At 41.5% G+C, this 20,522-nt stretch overlaps 1 protein-coding gene across 14 annotated transcripts in view; it reads left to right on the forward strand.

Moving 5' to 3' along the window:
• Nucleotides 1-12,834: 12,834 nt before the first annotated feature.
• The window catches only part of SPOCD1 (SPOC domain containing 1), a 77,024-nt gene continuing 69,336 nt past the window's right edge, over nt 12,835-20,522 (forward strand). For 7 of the 14 annotated variants that reach the window (XM_072827336.1, XM_072827342.1, XM_072827341.1 and 4 more), the window contains exon 1: nt 12,837-13,304. The gene's annotated coding sequence lies outside the window, so the exon portion shown is untranslated. Of the gene's footprint in view, nt 13,305-14,337; nt 14,414-20,522 lie in introns of those variants that run through there. The other 7 variants (XM_072827343.1, XM_072827348.1, XM_072827349.1 and 4 more) reach the window with 3 other exon arrangements.

Raw genomic sequence — 20,522 nt, forward strand, 5'->3', positions numbered from 1 at the left:
GCTTGGGGGTGAGGATGTGGAGTGACTGCTCATGGGTATGGGGTTTCTTTTTGTAGTGATGAAACGTTCCGAAATTTGTGGGAACGGTTGCACAACAGTGTGAATGTATTAAATGCTACTGAATTGTGCATTTACAAAAAAAAAAAAAAAAAGGTTGATATGGGGAAAGTACTTTTCAGGCAGAAAATACAAGGGACTGGAGGTATGAAAGAGCAAGGTATGTTTGGGAGAAGTGGCATGGTTTGATATCTCTGGAGGGTATGGATTTGTGCCAGGCTGCTTTGATCATCCTCAAACTAGAAAGTGTGCTAGACACTCCTCCTTTGTCCCTCCCTCTCCACCCCAAGGCTACAATTAATTGGGTCAGAGATAGATAGTTGACTCAAAGCTAACCAGTGGCCAGCAGGCTCTTACTTTTCACTGAGGGAGACTCTTAAATGTTGAGAAGCCAGTAGTGCTAGTACATAAATTAGGTCATATGTGAGCTAAGTAAACAAAGGACAATGAGGAGAATGGAGTAGCAGCTTGGGGAGCAAAACAAAAAGACGATGGCCTGGGAGTTGGGGAGAAATAGAAATGCCTTGGCTCCAGCCAAGTTGCACTTTCCCAGGAGGCCTTCTCAGTAGTTTCTGCCCCTTCCCTTGTCCCTTCTGTGAAATAGTTTGAGTCAGTTTCTTAATAACCAATAGAGCTTAGGCTTTGATTATACAAACAGCATGTTAAGTGCTGTGACTGAAGCACCTATAGGGAGAGAGTGATGATTTCGTCATTAAGTATTTGAGCCCCTATCACATACTATACAAACTCTCTGCCCTTACAGAGCTTAAATTCTAGTTGAGATGAAAGAATAAACAGGGACACCAATGAGGAATATATGTTCAGATAATGTTTGGTGCTATGAAGTTTGGAAGAAAGTAAAGTAAGTAAGGGGTTAGTGGCTGGAGTTATGTATGAATTAGGTGGAATGGTCAGGGAAGGTGTCTGAGGAAGGTGAAGAAGCCTACTATGTGTAAATGTTATGGGAAGGTGCTGGAAGCACTTCCCAAGTAGTGCCTGTCACAGTATGTGTAAACTTGAAAGAGTGAGCTTGGTATGCTCACAAAACAGTGTAGGTAGTATGGCTGGAGTATAGTAAGGAGGAAAGGCAAAATTTAGGCAGAGGCCAAATTGTGTTTAGTGAGTCTGGGAAGGTGGGGGTCATATTGCAGAGGTTGTTACGTATTCATAGCAAGAAATCTGAAAGTTTTTCTATTGTTTCTCAATCAGGAGGAAACATCAGACTCAACCATGTGGTTTATTCAAAATGTCCATGCTTAGGCACCACTGAGGTCATTCTAAATCAGGTTTTCAAGTTGGGAATCTGCTTTTGCACAATGGAGAGCCTCTGAAGGTTGGTAAACACAGCGGTTACCTTGTCAGATCTGTGCTTAAAGAGGCTATTGAGGAAGCTCTTTAGAGACTGTACCTGTAAACCCAGTGCTTGATTCATGTCTGCATGCAATAAATAGCTGAATGAATGAAAATGAATTGCAGAGAATAGAAGTTGAAAGACCATTTATGGGGTGGTGGGTTGATGATGGCCTGCAGTAGGCCAGGACAGAGGTGTTGGAGCCTGATCTAAGGGAGCAGCAGAGGAATAGGGTCGAAAACTATCTTTTTTTTTCAGCCACCAGAGCCTGGATTACATGAAAAGATGATCTGTATATCTACATTCACATTTCAAGGGATTAATTTACATCAGCTGGCTTATCTGGCCTTGAGAAAGGTTTATAAAATGGCCCTCACCTCTGATTTTCTCTGCAGGTCACACTTGCAAATAAAAGCAAATAGAAATTGCTTGCACCCTTGTCAACCATGCTGCAACAGTTCACTGGCCAGTGTGACAACAGTGCCATGCCTTTGTTGTTTGGGGGTCTGGGCAGTGAGGAAGACAGAGGAACAAGGGGTGACACTAGCTAACATCTGCCAAATACAGCTGTGTTCGGAATCTCACATGTGTTTTCTCATGTATTTTCCATAGGCTTCCACTCATTATGACCCCATTTTATAGATGAGGAAGCCGAAAAGGGAAATAATAGCAAGAAGTTGGCCAGGCCAGTATATGAATTAGGGCCTTATTTCTAAAATGCCTGGCTCTACGGCCTAGCAGAATGGGAAGATGTTTATATTCAGGACGTTGCTGTGGTTTTTGCACCCAATGACTTCCTGTTAATTGAACTGCAGCTTTATAAGTATGTGGAGTGGGGGAGGGGAGCACATGTATGCCTGTGTCTAGCAAGCAGTTTTGTCCAGTCAGTGGATTTAACTTGAGCAAACTGTGTGTAATGGGCCCTACCAGTAACAAACCAGGACGTTTGAGCAGAGTAGTTTAGAGTTTATAATTGGCTTCCTATTACTGTTGGCTGATTCTCTTGCACATAGAGTTTTACTCCAGGATTGGTATTTGACTTAAGAAATTTTCAAATTGATTTTATCTTTAGTGCATTAATGCGTGGCCTAAATTCCTGCAGAGGCATTAGATAACCAGCCTGGACATGCTTTAGCAATCGTAACTGGATCTGAGCTGCCAGTGCCACAGCTTTTATTCAGCATAGATAAAGCACTTTTCTGAAAGCACTTTTCTTCCTAAGTCCTGTGACTTATTTTTTTAGGGTACCTCAAGTTTAGGCCCCTTGAAATTGGAATATATTCCCCCAAATCATGTTAAAACACACAAATGGGAATTTGTTAACATCGGTAGATTTAATTTTTAGCTTCCTGTCAGAATGGAACACATAAATATTCAAGGAATGGTGTGGAAATCAGCCTAATTTTCAAGGGTGCACAATTGTAATGTCTTTTAAAGTCAGGAAATATGAAATGTGGCTCTAGTAACGAAAGCACTATAAATGTAGCTGAGTACATGAAAAACTGGAAGGTATTCTGCAGCTTCCTGGGGATTAGCATAGGTAAATGTTTTTAGGGGAAAAATTTTTTTTTCAGCTCTAGAAGTGCAGAATGGATCCCAGCTGTCTGAAAATACCAATTAATCATCTTCTAATGCTTTTATGCAAATGATTATATTTGACTTTCATTTAGAATTGCCATTAACACCTGGAACCCTAAGATTGATAACAGGTAAAATTTTAATGAATACATAAATTAAAGATTTGAATCATGTTTAGATTAATTTATAGCATTTTATTCATTATAAGTCCTCCTGAAATGTAAAAATCACAGGATGAGACAGAAAATAGAGAAGAGGAAACAGCCTTTGAACTTATCCATTTTTTTACTGGTGAAAAAGGATGACTTGGGAATACTAAATTCTGCAAATGTTTTTTCTGCCCTTTGCAATCATTTACTCAGGTGATAGGCCTGTGTACTTACCACAGAAGACTGTAAAATTTTTCTAATGCCCTGAGACAACACTGGCCTTTTAAATTTTTTTTATTTTTATTTTTAAAAAATATTTTATTTATTTGACAGAGATAGCACATATGAGCACAAGCATGGGGAGAGGCAGAGGGAGAGGGAAAAGCAGACTCCGTGCTGAACAGGACTGTGGGATCATGACCTGAGCCAAAGGTAGATGCCTAACTGACTGAGCCACCCAGGCACCCCTGTTTTTATTTTGTTTTTAATGAATATTTTCCTTCCTATGCACCTTCCTTGCTTTAAAAAATATTTTTTCGGAATGAATGTAAAAATAGGGTCATTGTAGACGTTTTGGGAAATATAGAGGAAGTAAAGAAAAACAGCACGGTCCTACCATCCAGGGACAACTGTTGTTAACATTATGATGTATTCCTTTCTCCTCCTCTCCTCCCCCTGCCATGTGTAATTATAGTTTTATAATTATGTATAAATCATACATATTTTTTTCTTTTTTTACTACACAGCCACAGTAATATTTATAATTTAAAAAAATATTTATTTATCTATTCATTCAGAGAGAGAGACACACACACACAGGCAGAGACACAAGCGGGCTCCACCCAAGAAGCCTGACGTGGGACTCGATCCCAGGTCTCCAAGATCATGCCCTGGGCTGCAGGCGGCGCTAAACCGCTGCTCCACTGGGGCTGCCCAATATTTATAAATTGAAACCTTACCATATTCCAGGCACTGTACTTAGTGTTTTAGGTATTTTTTTCTGTTTTTAAAGATTTTATTTATTTATTCATGAAAAACACAGAAAGAGGCAGAGACATAGGCAGAGGGAGAAGCAGGCTCTCTGTGAGGAGCCTGATGTGGGACTCAATCCCAGTACCCCAGAATCACCACCTGAGCCAAAGGTAGACACTCACCCACTGAGCTACCCAGGTGCCCCAGTTTATTACCTTTTGAGTGTTAGGTCATTCTCCATTTTATGGATTAGATGAAAGCTCACAGGGTGGAACATGGCTTGCCCAGTATCACTCATCCAAGAAGCAGCAGAGCCGGAATCCTAACCTGAAATGTCTAACTCAAGAACCCTGATCATCTCACTGCACTATGCTCCCCTTGAACTCAATAAGAGGAAGCTATTAGAATTAGCTGAAACCACGTTGTTCCCTGTGAACACTGCTTTCTCTGGGACCTCAAAAGTACAGGTGAGATGAGGGCTCAGCAATCCATATGGGGCCATGTCCAGACCATTGCTCTTCCACCGTTGGGTAATACCAGCTTGAGACAGTTACCATCAGGTTGTTACAGCCACTACCCTTCCTTGCTGCTGTCTTCTGTTACCCTCCCCATCACTCAGTGCATGGAGTTCTTTGGCTCTTGAAGGCCACCCCTAGTCATTCTCATCCTGGGCAAATTTAGTGCATCATCAGGCCTTTCATCATTGAAGGCCTTTGCTACCTTAACTCCAATGACTCATTTCTAGGAGTAAGACTGTTCTGGCTCTGCTGGAGTCAGGAGGTTAAATGATATGTGTGTGTGTACCCACACACATAATAATTTACATTTTACTGATATAAAGGTTGTATAACCTACAGTTTAAAAATAATAAAATATGTATTACTCTTTATTGTAAATTCTATGTAGCCAATAGATTCTCTCTTTTTAAAAGATTTTATTTATTTGAGAGAGAGTGTGTGGGAGAGAGCATGAGGCTGGTGGGGATTGGGATGGGGAAGGGGCAGAAAGAGCGGGAGAGAAGCAGACTCCCCTGGTGTGGAACCCAATGTGGGGCTTGACCTCACCACCCTCAGTTTGTGATCTGAGCTGAAACCAACAGTCAGACACTTAACCAACTGAGCCAGCCACCTAGGTGCCCCCAGCTGATTCTCACAGAACACTTTTGTTCATTTTTGCCAAACTTATATCCTAGCCAATCTATGGTTGCACTTGACAAACCCAACATAAGTGTTGTTTGAAATTTTCCTCTATGTTAAAGACTCAAAAGTAAAAAAATGAAGATTTATGTTAAAACTTCACTCATTCATCAATGATGTGATTTCTTGACAGATTTAGATAATAGTTTTTGAATTCTGGAAGACTATTAACTTTTTTTTTTTTTAAGATTTTATTTATTCATTCATGAGAGAGACACATAGGCAGAGACATAGGCAAAGGAAGAAGCAGGCTCCCTGCAGGAAGCCCGATGTGGGACTTGATCCCAGGACTCCAGGATCACTCCCTGAGCCAAAGGCAGACGCTCAACTGCTGAGCCACCCAGGCATCCCAGGAAGACTATTTCCTCAATTTTTGGCATTATTTACAATGTAATGGCTACAGATACTATGCACTTTTAAGTTTAATATGCAGGGATCCCTGGGTGGCACAGCGGTTTGGCGCCTGCCTTTGGTCCAGGGCGCGATCCTGGAGACCCTGGATCGAATCCCACGTCGGGCTCCCGGTGGATGGAGCCTGCTTCTCCCTCTGCCTGTGTCTCTGCCTCTCTCTCTCTCTGTGACTATCATAAATAAATTAAAAAAAAAAGTTTAATATGCATTACCAACATTTTCTCTATTATTTTCTTAAGTGTAGACAATCAACAAAAAATCAAATTCTAATCTGTAGCTCTTGCCAGTTTCCATGGTATAAATACAACCCCCTCCCCCCAGCCAATTTCAAGCTATAATAGATGTCATTGAACATAGAACTGGGAAGAGAGATGCAGTGGCGCACCACTATAGTCCTTCCACCATACAGAAACAACAGATAATAGTAAAATATAGTAAAAGACAAAAAAAAATTAAAAAAAAATATAGTAAAAGACATGAGTTTGAAAAGTTTGACCTTTGTCTTTAAATATAATTTATTTGAATGTAAGTTTTTATATATATGTGCTGCTGAAGCAAGCACTCAATGTAAGTTTTTATAACCTAATTTTAAGTAATGGCTGTATTTAACAACAGTTAGCAAATTCCTAAAATTTACCAGTCAGTTGATATTAACTATCCCAGCACAGCACTGTGAAGAATCATTATTTGCACCTACTCTTGGATGCCAGCCCACAAAGCCATGTCTGTCACTTTCTCACCTGCAGCTCATCTGCTTACCCTCTGATTCACTTTCTACTCAATTTAAACCTACCACAAGCTGTCTTCTGCCCTTTCTATGACAGATCCTGTGCTAATAGGTAAAATATCCTTTTCCTGTGCTGGCCCCCTGATTCTAGTTTTCCCCAGGGCTCTGCTGTGGGTGGTCTGCTTGTCTCTTCCCATACATCTTGCTTCGGTGATCTCATCCAATTCCCTGACATTAAGTACCCTGAGAGCTCCTAAATCTGTGATTCCTAACCACAACTCTCTGGAGCTCCAGAGCCATTTGTTCAGCAGTCTACTGGACATCTCACTTGCTTGTCTCACAGCAACTCAAACTCAGCATTTCAAGATTTTATTCATTGCTTCTTTTTTTTTTATTCATTGCTTCTTTAAGCCTTCAATATCTACCCCTCAAATCTGACTTTGCCTCTACAATACAGATGCTTTATTTACTAAGTTATCTGAGACAGACACAGGGCTCATTCTTGATCCCTCTCTTTTCTTCATTGGCCCCATTTTTCTCGCTGGTACCATGTCCAGATGTACTGATTCATTCATTCATCCATCCCACGAAACGTACAGCAAATTTATCAGAATGGCTGTATAGCATATTGGGCAAGAGCACTAGAGCTTGCAGTCAGCCTGCCAGGCATCAAATCTTGGCTCTGCCATTTCCCAAGCTTTGAAACCTTGGGACGTTTGCTTGACCATTCTGTGTTTCCATTTCCCTAAATATAAAGTAAGAATGCTAGTAGAATCTTCCTCACGGAGAACTGAGAGGATGGAATGAGTTGCTTTGGGTGAAACACTTATAACTCAGTCTGACTGAAGGGAGCCTGGATGGCTCATTTGGTTAAGCATCTGACTCTTGGTTTCAACTAAGGTCGTGATCTCAGGGTCATCCTATCAAGGCCAGAGTTGGACTTACACTCAGTGGGGAGTCTGCTTAAGATTCTCTCTCTCCCTCTGCCCCTCCAACCCTATGTCATCAGGTCTACGTTCTCTCTGAAACCTGTTGGGAGAATCTCTCTTTGCCTATTCCTAACTTCTGGTGGTTTGCTGGAAATCTTTGGCATTCCTTGGCTTAGAGCTGCACATCCCTAGTCTGTGCCTTATCATCACATGGCCTTCTTCCTCCGTGTCTCTGTCTTCATATGCTGTCTTCTTTTAGGACATAAGTCCTATTGAATTAGGGGTCCACCCTACTGTAGGATGACCTCATTTTAACAATTATAGCTGCAGTGACCCTATTTCAGAACAGGGTCACATCCTGTGGTACTGGGAGCTAGGACTTCAACATATCTGTCTTCGGCAGCCCGGGTGGCTCAGCGGTTTAGCACTGCCTTCAGCCCAGGGCATGATCCTGGAGACCCGGGATCAAGTCCTGCATTGGGCTCCCTGCATGGAGCCTGCTTCTTCCTCTGCCTGTGTCTCTGCCTCTCTCTCTATCTCTCTGTGTCTCTCATGAATAAATAAATAAAATCTTTAAAAAAACCTTATCTGTCTTGAGGGGACACAATCCAACCCATATCAGGCAGGAACTATGATCTAGGAATTATATTTGTTCCCCAACCTTCTTACCTCTTCTCTCCTGATAGCTGCTTAGTTCATCCTGTCTTGGTATGCCTCCTGACTGGCCCCTAGTCTGGCCCCATCGCCCATCCTCCATGTGGCTGTCAGAGTGATTTCTCCAAACCATAAGGTTGATGTTTGGAATTCACCTCCTTTGGAAGCTCCTTGAGTTTTCAGGTAAAGATTTAGCACAAAAGATTCTCTTGTTCCAGCTCCTTCCTGCATCACTACACTGAAACTTATACCACAACCCAAAAAATTGTTTGTGGTTCTCCAATTGTATCATTCTCTTTCATAGCTATGGATGAGTGCCGGCTTTCTGCCTTGCACACACCTACCCTCACATTTCTCCACCTGTCTGGGGAAACCTTCCTTCCCTGACACCCTCTCCACCCCTCTTCTGAATTCCTTTAGCATCCTGTGTACACCCTGAATATAGAAATTAATGAATTTATTGTTTTTCTTGTGTCTTGCTGATGGGACAGAGTGCCCCTTGAGAACAGGGATTGTCTTTGTATTCCCTATTATTAGACATTAATGTCACTTTCAACCTTTTCCCTATTGCAAATAATACTATGGTGAATATTTTTATGTTTAGATATCTTTTTCAAATTTAAAAATATTTCCTGCACAATTCAACAACAAAAAGACAAACAATCCAATTTTTAAAAATGGACAAAAGACTTGAATAGACATTTCTCTAACAAAAATATACAAATGGCCAATAGGCACATGAAAAGACGCTCAATGTCAGTAGTCATTAGGAAAATGCAGATCAAAACCACAATGAGAAACCACCTTATACCCACCAGAATAGCCATAATAATTTTTTAAAAAACGTTGGGGGAATGTGGAGACACAGAAATTGGAACATTGCCATTGGGAATGTAAAATGATGGACCAGAGTGGAGGTTCCTCAGCAACTTATACATGGTTACTGCATGACACAGAAATCCCAGTCTTAGGTATATGCCCCAAAGAGGCAGGTGTTCAAACAAAAACATGTACACAAATGTCTGTAGCAGCACAATTCACAAGAACCAAAAGGTGGAAATGACCCAGATATCCATCAATGGATGAGTGGATAAACAAAATGTCTATGCATACAATGAAGTATTGCTCAACCATAAAAAGGTATGAAGTACTGATACTGCAGCGTGAATGAACCCCAAAAACATGTTGAGTGAAAGAAGCTAGACATAGAAGGTCACATACTATAAGATTCCATTCGTGTGAAATATCCAGAATAGATAAATCCTTAGGTACAGAAAGCAGATTGATGGTTGCCAGGGAGTAGGGGGAAGTGGAGAATGGGAATTAACTGCTTATTGGGAATGAGTTTTATTTTGGGGTAATTAAATGTCTTGGAGCTAGGTAGAGTAAGTAGTAGTTGCACACATTGTGAATGTACTAAATGACACGGAATTGTACACTTTAAAATGTTTAATTTTATGTTACATGAATTTTACCTCAATAAAAACATCTTTAAAAGGAATGCAGTACCGATACCTGCTTCAACACGGATGAACCCTGAAACCATTATTCTAAATGAAAAATCCAGACACAGAAGGTTGCATCTTGTATGATTCCATTTATATGAAATACCCAGAATAGATAAATTCATAGAGATAGAAAGCAGACTTGGGCCTGCCAGAGGCTTTCGGGGAGTGGTTGTAATGGATATGAGGTTTCCCTTTGGGGTGATGAAATATTCTGGAACAAGATAGTGGTGCTGCTTGCACAACAGCATGAATGTACTCAATGCCACTGCATTGCACACTTTAAAGTGGTTAAAATGGCAAATTTTATGTAACATGTATTTTTATCATGATGAAAAATATTCCTAAGGAAAGATTTTCTGAAGTGAAGCCAGAGTCAAAGGATGTGGTATATCACTGAACTTCTGTTGAGAAGGGGTCACTCACGCCCTGCCATCAGCCAGCTTCATTCACTTGGTGTAACATCGTTCCTTAGGAAGTTCCTTGTACTTCCAAGCATGAGGTTAAATTGAATAAGAGCTTCCATAGAAGCACAAACTAAGTTAACAGATTTTAAAGCTGGGAGGGGCCCAGAGGGCACCTAGTTTCATTGGGCTCATTCTTAGCAGACCAATACTTAGTAATGATTTTAGTCCTTACTTAGTCCTGAAGTAAAAATTCACAGGAAACCTACCTACCTAAAATTTACATGATGTAGTGCTTGTGCTTTAGGTGGTATAAAATTTGGAATAAACTTCCCAGGTTTGAATCCCTGCTCTGCTGCTTATTAGTTGTGTGAACTGGGATCTTACTCTGTGTCTTGGTTTCTTCATCTATAAAATGGGGCAATGGGGCCCCTGGGTGGCTCAGTGGTTGAGCATCTGCCTGTGGCTCAGGGCGTGATCCTGGAGTCCCTTCCTGCGTGGAGCCTGCTTCTCCCTCTGCCTGTGTCTCTGCCTCTCTCTCTCTCTCTCTCTCTGTCTCTCATGAGTAAATAAATAAAATCTTAAAAAAAAATGGGGCAATGACAGTGTCTATCTCATCAGATTGTGTTGTAGATTAAATGAGTTTATATATAATATGTTCGGGGTTGCAATCTCAACTGTTAAAAAAAAGAAATAAAAGGAAATTTATAAAATGCACTTTAAATCTGTAAATACCTAGGCATGATTACCCTAGGAGACTGAGATAGTTAGGTATTTGTACCTATATGTAGAAGAAATCTGGACGCTGCAGCTATAAATACAGACTGACAGGGGCATGTTGTACTTCAAAAACTCTGAGCCCGTGCCTGGGTGACTCAATTGGTTAAGTGTCTGCCTTTGGCTCAGGTCATGATCCAGAGTCCTGGGTTTAAGTCCTGTGTCAGGCTCCCTGCTCAGCAGGGAGTCTGCTTCTGCCTCTCCCCCTGCTTGTACTCTGCTCCCCCTGCTTGTACTCTTCTCTAGCTCTCTCTCTCTCTCTCTCAAATAAATATAATCTTTAGAAAAAAAACAAAAAACAAAAAATTCTGACCCTTGCCATTGGTGACATGCTATTCCGAAACCAATTCTTGGGCAGATCTTTTTTTTTTTTTTTTTTTTTTTTAAGATTTATTTATTTGTTTGTTTGAGAGAGTGCATGAGTGGGTGGGGCAGAGGGAAAGAGAGAGAATCTCAAGCAAACTCCTTGCTATGCATGGAGCCCAACTCAGGACTTGATCTCAGGACCCTGAGATCATGACCTAGGCCAAAACTAAGAGTTGGTGCCACCCAGCTGTCCCATTTTTTATTTTTTATTTATTTATTTATTTATGATAGTCACACAGAGAGAGAGAGGCAGAGACATAGACAGAGGGAGAAGCAGGCTCCATCCACCGGGAGCCCGACGTGGGACTCGATCCTGGGTCTCCAGGATCGCGCCCTGGGCCAAAGGCAGGCGCTAAACCACTGCGCCACCCAGGGATCCCTGTCCCATTTTTTAAAGTAATCTCTACACCCAATTCATGGCTTGAACTCATGACCCCGAGATGAAGAGCTGCAAGCCATACTGACTGAGCCAGCCGGGCGCCCCTTAGGCAAATCTTAGTATATGTGCTGCTGAAGCGAGCACCCCTTAGGCAAATCTTTAAAAAGATTAAATCTTTTGATTTTCACTTGAGTTGCATTCCTGGGAAATATTTTTTTAAAACCATACTTGTATGTAAGTTCAAATTAGATTCCAGACTCAGATAACTTTACAGGTTTTTCATCTTCATAAATGTGCATGGGGCATTTGAAAGTGGGACATGGGACCATTCGTTACTGTGTGGGATGTCCTACATATTTCTGGATGTGTAGAATCCCCAGCCCCCTCCTCGAAATGTCAGTATTCTGTAGTGGGTGTTTCCACCCCCACTGAGAACCACTGAAGCTATTCCAACCATCTCCTTTTCCAGACCTAGTTACTGGGACTCAGAGAGGGAATTTAAAATAGGCACATATTCCTTTGACTGCTTGCTCACCCCAGCTCCATCTTCAGCCACGTGATCACTGTGGGAAGGGCCTCGTTGGTAAGCAGGACTCTGCCCTGGCCACATTTAGGCACTTTATTCCTGTCTTTGCCTACACACCATCTTTCTCCCCTCTGCCTCTCCCTCTCTCTTCCCCAACACCCGACCTGTCAACAAGTCCTGTGGGCTATACCTTCCGTACATGTACCATGTGCAACTACTGGTTCCCTGCTTCCTCTCCTGCCTGGTGACAACCTGTTCTTTTCATAGCTACAGGAGGTTTTGAAAAAAAAAAAAAAAAAAACACGTCAAGCCAGTCTTCTGCTTTAACTGCCCTAGAGGTTTTCCGAGACACTAGGAATGAGGTGGACTCTTCTCCCTGCCCTGAAAGGCTCTCAATGATCGGTCCTCATCTCCATTCTCCTGGCTAAGCTCCAGCACACTGACTCTCACACTTGTCTCAGGGCTTTACACCTGGTATTCCTTCTGCCTGGAAATAACCTCTCTTCAGCCAGATCTTTGGAGAGTTGACTTCTTATCCTTCAAGTCTGTTCATTTTTTAAAAAAAAATATTTTATTTATTTATTCATGAGAGACAGAGAGAGAGAGAGACAGAGACACAGGCAGAGGGAGAAGCAGGCTCCATGCAGGGAGACTGATGTGGGACTTGATCCCGGGTCTCCAGGATCATGCCCTGGGCTGAAGGCAGTAGTAAACCCCTGAGCCACCTGGGCTGCCCCTTCATATCTGTTCAAATGTCACCTCCTTAGAGACTATCCTTGGCCTCCTTATCTGAAGTTACGCCATGCCCCATCACAATCTGTGCCCTCGCTTTCATTTTTGTTCTTTAAAGTGCTCATTACAGTTTGAAGTGGGAGTGTTGTTCTCTTGTCTCCTCACTAGATTCTAAACCACACTGGAGCAGAGACTTCATTAGTATCATTCTCCATGGGACCCTGGGACTTGGTCCAATCCCTGCAAGAGCTGCTCCATATTTTTTAATAAGTGGATTAAAGGCCGACACACATCTTCAAATCTTTCCCCATGAATTTTGTAGCTTGACTCAGAGAGAAGTTCCTTTCTTTTTTGGATCCCAGAGCCTTAACATATAAAGCTCAGAAAGTATTGGTGGCTAAAGGTTCTGCCTTTTAGACCAGAGATCTGGTAAGGAATCAATGGAGAGAAGATTGGAGAAAGAGGGAGAAGAATAATGTGGGCATATGGAGAACCAGAGACAAGAGACAAAGATGGAAAAAGAGCATCTTTGCAGCAGTGGTAGGTAGGCACCAGATGTTCCTGGGGTCCAGTTGCTAACCTGCTCTCTAGGTAAGTGTATGTGTGTAAGTACTCATGTGTATGTCCTGTTGGTTAAAAACCAGTGTCATGGGGGTAAAATTTATATGCAATGAAACCCTGATTTTTAAGTATGCAATTCAACGAGCTTTAACAAATATACAGGGGGGCCTGGCTGGCTTAGTCACTAGAGCATGTGACTCTTGATCTCTGGGTTGTATGTTCAATCCCCATGTTGGGTATGAAGATTACCTAAAAATAAAATTCAAAACAGAACAAATAAACAAACCAAATATACAGTCGTGTAACTACCACCACAATTAAGATATAGAACATTTCCTTCAACCCAAAAATTATGATATGTTTCTGGAGTTACACATGATACCCCAAGATTCTTTGTTTAAAAACAGCTTTGTTGGGGGATCCCTGGGTGGCTCAGCGGTTTAGCGCCTGCCTTTGGCCCAGGGCGTGATCCTGGAGTCCTGGGATCGAGTCCCACATCAGGCTCCCGGCATGGAGCCTGCTTCTCCCTCCTCCTGTCTCTCTCTCTCTCTCTCTGTCTGTCTGTCTGTCTATCATAAATAAATAAATCTTAAAAAAAAAAAACTTAAAAAAACAGCTTTGTTGAGGTATATTTGATACACAGAGAGTGACATGTATTTAAAATGTGTTATTTCGTTAAGTTTTGACATATGTGTGCCCCTGTGAAACTCTCACCACAATCAATCCCCATTTACCCTGAAAAGTTTTCTTCCACCTCTTTGTAATCCCTCCCTCTCAGCCCCTGTGCTCCTGTCCCCAGCAGCCACTTGAGGATAGCCACTCTGCTGTCAGTGTTGGTTAGCCTGCATTTTCTAGAGATTTATATAAATGAAATTATGCAGTGTGCATTCTTTTCTGCCTGGCTTTTTTTCTCTCTGTAATTATTTTTAGATTCATCCATGTTGTGGCAAGTATCAATAGTTCATGCTTTTGTCACTACTGAGTAGTATTTTGTTGGATGGATATGCCATGACTGGTTCATCTATTCATCTATTGATGGGCATTTGGGTTGTTTCCTGTTCAGGATTATTACAAATAAAGCTGCTGTGAACATTCCTGTACAAGTCTTTGTATGGACATAACATTTCCTTTTCTCTTGGGTAAGTACGTATCAGTGGAATCGCTGGGTATTTCTTTTTTTTCTTTTTTAAATATATTATTTAGTTATTTGAGAGAGAGTGAACATGAGCAGGGGTGGTGGGGCAGAAGAAGAGGAAGAAGCAGACTCCCCTCCCCATTGAGCAGGAAGCCCGATGTAGGGCTTGATCCCAGGACCCTGAGATCATGACCTGAGCTGAAAGCAGATGCTTAACCGACTGAGCCACCCAGGTGCCCCTTAATAATGTCTGTCTTTCTTTCTTTCTTTCTTTCTTTCTTTCTTTCTTTCTTTCTTTCTTTCTTTCTTTCTTTCTTCTTTCTTTCTTTCTTTCTTTCTTTCTTTCTTTCTTTCTTTCTTTCTTTTTTTTCTTTCTTCTTTCTTTCTTCTTTCTCTTTATTTTTGCTTGAGGCAATCAATTTAGGGTTGGTCAAGGTCCCTCAGCAGGACTGTCACTCAGTTCCCTCCCTCTGGCCTCCTTCTGGGCTGTCCCTGTTACTGTGCAAGTCCTGCTGTCGCAGTTGGCCGAGCAAACACCTTAGCTTCCTGGGCATGTCGCATTTGAGAGCAATGTTGGCTTACATAAGCACGCCGACCTCTTGCTCCTTGCCAAAATCTAACATCTGGGAATCTTTTTCTTTCTTTCTTTTTTTTTTTTTTTAATTTCTAGGTTTATTTTTATTTTATTTTATTTTATTTTTCTAAAATTTTTTATTGGAGTTCAATTTGCCAATATATAGCATGATACCCAGTGCTCATCCCATCAAGTGCCCCCCTCAGTGCCCGTCACCCAGTCACCCCCACCCCCCACCCACCTCCCTTTCCACCACCCCTTGTTCGTTCCGGGAATCTTTTTCAAGTGTGTTCTTGCTGCCTCTGGATTGGAATGTGAAGTGCCGACAGAGTTGTCTGCCCTAACAGTGTGATCAACGTATGTCTGTGGATAGACCACAGCAGTGATCAACTCCAGAGAAGGAGAGCCTTGAAGGAAAAGATAGTCGGAGGAACAGGGAGCCAGCCATAAGATGAGCTAGCTAAGAATGAGTCTCGAACATTCAGAGCTTAAAAACAGTGTTACCTGGGCAGTATGCTTTTACATTTGAGTTGAACTGATTTCTGAAAAAGGAATGCATTCAGATGGCTCAATATTCAAGAGCAAGGGTGGGTAAACAGTACTGTGAAGTCTTTCTCTTACCCATGTCCTTAGCCACCAAGTTCCTGTCCCTAGAGGCAACCACAATTCTCCATCCCTGGTCCCTTTGTTTTTCCAGATATCTGCATATACAAAAATCTGCAAATATAAGCACATACGTGTATGTATCTTGTGTGTATGCATAGCACTTTTTACACAAGTGCTAGCAAGCTAAACACACTCTGGTACACTTTGATTCTTTTCTCTTTACATATCTCTGGGTTTAATCCACAGTACAGTGGAAAAGAGCCTGCTCGTTCTTTTTTTTATATTTACATAATACTCCATTATACTTATTCAACCAGTTGAGGCAGCATTTGACCACTGGTATTGGTAGGACAAGGGGATGACAGGGTGAATAATTTTAGTTTGCACAGTAAGTAATGACAAAATTGCAGGTGGATTCTCTTGGCCTTCTGAACTGTAATATAATCTCAGTGAAGGTAGACTGAAGGATAGGTAGCATTTTTAAGTACTTGATATGCCGAAGGATTCATAAAGTACTGGTTCTTAAACTTTAGTGTCTTTAAGAATTACCAGGGGAGCTAATTAAAAGTGAGGCTAAGCAGGCTCCCTCCTCCTCTACTGCCCCAGAAATTCTGGTTCATTGGAGGGGGAGGTGGGGGGGAGCACATAATTCTAATACAAGTGGTCCTCAGACTAAACTAAGGAAAACCATGGTCTGCAGAGGGAAAAGAGCTTTCCACTGAAGGAGTAATTGAATAGTTCATGAATTCAAATCATTAAAATAATTTCATTCCCATATTTTTAAACCTGAAAGGAATTTATGAACAAGTAAATGGTCTTCTCAAACAGGTCAGAAGAATATGCAGTCTCTTCATCCCTGCATGCCAGCTCCCTCTCTCTCTGGAGACAACAGTTTCCTGTCAGTCATTACCTTTGAAGAGACAGGAGGTCCCTTACCACACTGCAGGGAGCCCACGGTGTCTGTGGAAAGAGGCCTTGTCCCTAGGTAGGGGCAGTGCGAGGCCCTGGGAAAAGCAACAAACTTGGATTTGGAAACCCTGGGTCAAGTGTCATCTTAAATATCAGTGACTCACTGTGTGCCAGGCACCGAGCTCAGGATCTTCCAAGTATTATCTCAGTGAGTCTTACGAGAACCCATTTTACAGAGCATAAAATTGAGGCTGAGAGGGAGGTTTAGTAATTTGCCAGAGGCCGGTGGGGGTGGGGGTCACATAGCTAAATTGAGGGAACCAGGATTTTGATTCAAAGCTAAAGCTATTGTTTTTGAGATGCCTGGGTGGCTCAGTGGTTAAGTGTCTGCCTTTAGCTCAGGGCATGATCCTGGAGTCCCAGGATCGAGTTCCATGTGGCGCTCCCTGCAGGGAGCCTGCTTCTCCCTCTGTGTCTCTGCCTCTCTCTGTGTGTCTCTCATTAATAAATAAATAAATAATCTTAAAAAAAAAAAAGCTATCGCTCTTAAACACTCTGTTTAAGTGCCCTTAACCACTTAGTTGCTGGGGAAATTTGGGAAAACCTCTTAACCACTCCCGGGTTCTTGGGAGTCCATAACACTTTATGGAAACTCCTCATTTATTGTCTTTCTTTCTCACTATGGGAGCTCTGTGAGGACATGTCCCTGTCAATGCAGATCAGAAAATCGCTTTTTCGGGGCAACTGGGTGGCTCAGTGGTTGAGCATCTGCCTTTTGCTCAGGTCATGTTCCCAGGATCCTGGGATGGAGTCCTATATCACACTCCCCGTGGGAGCCTACTTCTCCCTCTGCCTATGTCTCTGCCTCTCTCTGTGTCTCTCATGAATAAATAAAATCTTAAAAAGAAAAAAAAGAAAATCACTGTTTCTAAATATCTACATAGCCATAAAATAAAAATATTCAAAATTTAATCACCAGAAAAACAACCTTCTTGGGGCACCTGGGTGGCTCAGCAGTTGAGCGTCTGCCTTTGGCTCAGGTCATGATCCCGGGGTCCTGGAATCGAGTTCCACAACGGGCACCTCCCAGAGAACCTGCTTCTCCTTCTGCCTGTGTCTCTGCCTCTCTTGTGAATAAATAAATAAAATTTAAAAAAAAACAACTTTCTTGACTTTCCTCTGATCTTGTCTGCCTACATTTTATATACATATGTATATTATATATAATATGTATGTATTATATATTATGCTTAATATATAACATATATATTATGTATATATATAAAATATAGGCAGGCAAGATCATTATTTATATGCATGCACTATATATTAATAATGTATATACAATTATATATAGACATAATACATATATTATATATATAAATATTATATATTAGTTGATTTGGTGAGTGAAATGTGGATGTAAATATCCATGCCACTTCCAAGCTAAGCCACGCTAAGGGTTAGCTTGTGGGCTGCCATCTTTTTCATTTCTTTCTGCCATGAATCCAGCAATGGCCTTGAGAGGGACTGTTCTGTCTGCCTGGTGTGAAGGTCACTTGGACGACAGACAAGCTGACCTATAATGACGTTAACATGAGTGAGAAATAAATATTTGTCAAGAAGAAAAATTGTCCCTGAGATTTGGGGGCATATGTTATTTACAGCTTAACCTAGCCCATCCTGATACAGTGGCCTTGGAATGCTACTTTGACCCCTCAGAGCCTAAGTATCCTTTTCTATAAAATGGGAATAATTGTGGCTTACTTCATTCTCAGGGCTGTTTTCAGGATTTACATAACGCAATGGATTGCAAGCACTTAGCTTACTTTTGGGAGCTCAGTAGCTTATTAAATTTAATTGAATCTCAACCTAATCAGCAACTGGAAAGAGGCCAGAGACCAATGGATGGTGACCTTTTATTTAAAATCTGGCAAAACAGGAGTGCCTAGATAGCTCAGTTGGTTAAATGTCCGACTCTTGATCTCAGTTCAGGTCATGATCTCAGGTGGTAGGATTGAGTCCTGCATCAGGCTCCATGCTGGGCATGGAACCTGCTTAAGATTCTCTCCCTCTCCCTTTCCGTCTGCACAACCCCCTCAGATAAATAAATAAAATAAAATCTGGTAAAACATGTCTTTCCATAGCAGCAGTATTCACAGTAGTCAAAAGGTGGAGACAATTCACATGTCTACCAACAGATGGATAGATACACAAAGTGCACAGACATAGAGTGGAGTATTATCCAGCCTTTGAAAAGCACGGAATTGTGACCCATGCTTCGTGAATCTTGAACACTATGCTACATGAAATAAGGCTTCCACGAAAGGACAAATAATGTGCACTTCTACTCATATTAGAGCAGTGAAATTCATGGAGACAGAAAGTAGACTGCAGGGAGGACACCTGGGTGGCTCAATGGTTGAGCGTCTACCTTTGGCTCAAGTGGTGATCCCGGGGTCCTGGGATTGAGTCCCATATCGGGCTCCTCACAGGGAACCTGCTTCTCCCTCTGCCTGTGTCTCTGCCTCTCTCTCTGGGTCTCTAATGAATAAATAAATAAAATCTTAACAAAAATAGACTAGGAGCTGCAGGGGCTGGATGGAGGAGGGAATGGTGAGTTAGTATCTAGTGAGGACAGTTTCAGTTTGAGAAAATTAAAGAGTTCTGGACACAGGTGGCAGTGGTGGTTGCACAACAGTGTGAAGATGCTTAATGTTACCGAATCATACATTTTAAAATGGCTAAAATGGTAAATTTTATGTTATGTATATTTTATCACCATAAAAAAAAAGCTTTATCAAACTTCCCTTTCATTTGAAAAAAACCCAAAAACTTCATTCATTTTTTTGCTCTGCTTTGTGGTGGGTCAACCTCATTTGGAGCTCCTGTTCTGGACCGCAAATGTTTATCTTTTCCTTTATTATTATTTTTGTTACATATATCACACGTGGTACTTATTTAAAGATTAAAATATAGATAAGCAGGGGCGCTTGGGCAGCTCAGTCAGCTAAGTGTCTGACTCTTGATTTCAGGTCAGATCATGATCTCAGGGTCCTGAGATTGAGCCCTGCGTTAAGCTCTGTACTGGCTGTGAAGCCTGCTTAAGATTCTCTCCTTCTCCTTCTCCCTCTGCCCCTCCCCCTACTTGTTCCTTCTCTAAAATAACAAATAAATAAGAAAATACAGATAAGCAAAAAGAAAAAAAATCTACTCATGTACTCACCCTGCAGTGATAACCAGCGTTCATGGTTTGGTGTATCTCATTACAAACATCTTTCTAAGCACTTATACATGGAATTCCACATATGTCTATACACAGTCATACAAAGTTGGATTTAAACATAAAATCAGGTCAAAGTATATATGCCAAGATGTAACTTGCTTTTTTGGTCTACTAAATAATAAATATAGATCTTTCTTAAGATGAGGTGTCCGGCTGGCTCCATCAGTGAAGCATGTGACTCTTGATCTTGGGGTTTTGAGCCACACGTTGGGTGTAGAGATTACTTAGAAATAAAATCTTTTTTTTTTTTTTTAAGATGGGATTGGGGAGCCTGTGTGGTTCACTTGGTTAAGTGTCTGCCTTTGGCTCAGGTCATGATCCCAGAGTCCTGGGTTTGATTCCCACCTGCATCAGGCTCCCTGCTCAGCCAGGAGCCGGCTTCTCCCTGTTCCTCTGCCTGCTGCTCCCCCTGCTTGTGCTCTTTCTCTGTCAAATAAATAAATAAAATCTTTTTAAAAATATGGGATTACATCCCCAAAATCCCATTTTAAGTTGAAAATATTAAGTTGCATTGCGTCGAATACACCTAACCTACAGAATATCATACCTTAGCCTACCTAGTCTAACTCACATGTGCTCAGAACACATATTTAGCCTACAGTTGGGCAAAATCATCTGACCCAAAGCCTGTTTTATAATAAAGTGTTGACTATTTCATGTAATTTATTGAGCAGTGTGCTAGAAGTGAAAAACAGAATGGTTGTATGGGTACAGAATGGTTGTAAAGGTACTGGTTGT

Source organism: Canis lupus, chromosome 5, assembly GCF_048164855.1.
Source record: "Canis lupus baileyi chromosome 5, mCanLup2.hap1, whole genome shotgun sequence".
NCBI lineage: Eukaryota > Metazoa > Chordata > Mammalia > Carnivora > Canidae > Canis > Canis lupus.